Source organism: Grammomys surdaster, unplaced genomic scaffold (genome assembly GCF_004785775.1).
Source record: "Grammomys surdaster isolate TR1022 unplaced genomic scaffold, NIH_TR_1.0 200594, whole genome shotgun sequence".
Lineage (NCBI taxonomy): Eukaryota > Metazoa > Chordata > Mammalia > Rodentia > Muridae > Grammomys > Grammomys surdaster.
Window position 1 is genome coordinate 34 of NW_021623990.1, and position 1910 is coordinate 1943.

A 1910-nucleotide genomic window follows, 5' to 3' on the forward strand; every position below is an offset into this window, starting at 1 on the left:
AAGGAGGCTTCAATTTTTAAGGTCCTCGGAAGGAGGCTTCAATCTTTAAAGACCTCGGAAGGAGGCTTCAATCTTTAAGGTCCTCGGACGGAGGCAAGCAAAAGTGAAAGTAAAAAGGCCAGCGGGATATGTTCGTGCCGGGAGGAGTGGATAGTTTTTCTAGTAGTGGCGATCACGATTACAGTATCCCTGGTGCTGTGTTTTTGCCTTAACTGTCACCAGCCAGGGCGTGAGTGCCGCTGTTAACTACCTTAAACAGAAGGCTCTACAGCAGTTTGTCCAGGAAGTGGACCGCATCGCCCCTTGGTTCGTGGTATCGGGACAGCTTACCTTGGCCACCTGGGATAAACTGGGGAAGGACATAGAAAGGGAAGAGAGGGAGTGAAGGTGAAGAATTGGAAACATTTCCTGCCAAGTACAAAGGTGTGGAAGAGAAAGAACACGGCATAAGTATACAAAGATCAAAGAGGCCAAGGGTAGTGAGGCTAAAATAATACAGACTTCAAAGAGAGGGACGAATCTAAGGACTGTGGTAAAGCGGCGGAAAGGTTAGAAAGTGAAGCCATGGGTAGCTGTTGTAGCTGTCCAGATAAAGACACTGTCCTAGATAACCATAGGAACAAGTTTAAGGTCGTTAACATGGATGATGATGGCAATGATCTAGACTCTGGTTTCATGGAGCTCACAGACACAGAACTGATTCTGTACACCCCGAAGCGAGACTTGGTGAAATGGCACTACCTCTGCCTGCGACGGTATGGCTACGACTCAAATCTGTTTTCTTTTGAAAGTGGTCGATTGTGTCAAACTGGACAAGGAATTTTTGTTTTTAAGTGTGCCCGTGCAGAAGAATTATTTAACATGTTACAAGAGATTATGCAAAATAATAGTATAAATGTGGTGGAAGAGCCAGTTGTAGAAAGGAATAGTCATCAAACAGAATTGGAAGTCCCTAGAACACCTCGAACACCTACGACTCCAGGGCTTGGTGCTCAGAACTTACCCAACAGGCATCCCTGCTACCCCTCGTTTGGAGATACTTCATCTCACCCCTCAAGCCGACACTCTCTTGTGGGAAGTGCTCACAAAATAGACTATTCAAGGCATAGGGATTGTACACCGACAGTCTTTAACCTTGATATCAGGCGCCCCAGTTTAGAACATAGGCAACTCAATTATATACAGGTGGATTTGGAAAGGGGCAGTGACTCTGACAACCATCAGACTCCAGAAACGACAACCACTCCCCTCCTACAAACCCCCACCCGGCGCACAGAGCTGTACACTGTCATAGACATTGAGAGAACTGTTGCTGTGTCCAACTTGCAGAAAGCACTGCCGAGAGACGACGGTACCTCTAGGAAGACCAGACACAACAGTACTGACCTGCCCATGTGAGCCCAAAAACATTGCATTGTGAAGATTTTCAGGGTATAGGAGTGCTAGCTGTTGCCCTAGTGGGCGTCTGTGTTCTCTGCCTGTCTTGTATCTGTCATATGGTCAGGGCCCAGAGACTGAGAGGGCGCTGGTAGTGCGTTCCTTTCAGGCCATTGAGAGGGTGTGTATCTCCACAAGCATGGCTGGTAGCTTTGAAGCATTAGTTGCTCTCATTACCCCAAATTTTAGGTCTGGACAGCCCTTGCACCCCTAGAAGCCTATAGGTTTCATTGCACACGGGATGGGTGTCTATTCCATTTTTCTTGGGCCCAGCTCTTGCACCTGGTGGGCTTTGCCCATTGCACCCAGTAGAGTGAGTCCCATGGTTTGAGCCTGTCTGCCCTTGATCGTGGGATCCTACATGATGGAGCTTGCTTGATCGGGCAGTCACAGCTTGAAACTGCTTAAAAACAAAAAAGGGGGAACTGTGGAGCGCTGCTGCCACGCCTTAAAGATGGTGCCTGCTTGCCCTT

At 48.1% G+C, this 1910-nt stretch overlaps 1 pseudogene; it reads left to right on the top strand.

Annotated features, from left to right (window-relative positions):
* Positions 1–564: 564 nt before the first annotated feature.
* Positions 565–1071, top strand: LOC114615933 (annotated as a pseudogene).
* Positions 1072–1910: the final 839 nt, after the last annotated feature.